The sequence below is a fragment of the Pseudophryne corroboree genome, chromosome 12, assembly GCF_028390025.1.
Source record: "Pseudophryne corroboree isolate aPseCor3 chromosome 12, aPseCor3.hap2, whole genome shotgun sequence".
NCBI classification, from domain to species: Eukaryota; Metazoa; Chordata; class Amphibia; order Anura; family Myobatrachidae; genus Pseudophryne; species Pseudophryne corroboree.
In genome coordinates this window covers 94,527,083-94,527,534 of record NC_086455.1, presented here as the reverse complement: position 1 = coordinate 94,527,534, position 452 = coordinate 94,527,083, and the positions used below count along the sequence as shown (strand labels likewise).

Here is a 452-nt window from a genome sequence, read left to right as displayed (position 1 = left end):
CTCTACTATCATACCACACTGGTAACGCCCAAAACCGTCCGATCTTGGAAGCTAATCAGTGTAGGGCTGGGCCAGTACTCAAGCGGGCGACCCTTGAGGAATACTCAGTTTAGTAGAGAAGAGATTGGCCTATCACGCTCAGAGTCTAACACTGACAGCAGAATCACTCTGCCATCTCATTTCAACACTTTTTCTTCCCTTATGACAGCTGGGTATAGTATACCACCAGGCACCCCAATTACACTATTACTGAGCCAGTGCATCCTAGTGCCTTATCTTATACCTTTATTGGGTGGGCCAATACACTCTTTAAGACCTTGGACACCAGCAACCGATATATATCATGCGAGTTTCAGCACTTTATTATTATTGATTATATTGTAGTACTGCACTATACTATTTAATATCAGCTAAATTATTGCTCTTTAGTTTGATTATTACTATGATGCTCT

The 452-nt window shown here is 41.6% G+C and overlaps 1 pseudogene; it reads left to right on the top strand.

Moving 5' to 3' along the window:
- On the top strand, nt 1–119 carry LOC134981805 (5S ribosomal RNA; annotated as a pseudogene).
- The last annotated feature ends 333 nt before the right edge of the window (nt 120–452 follow it).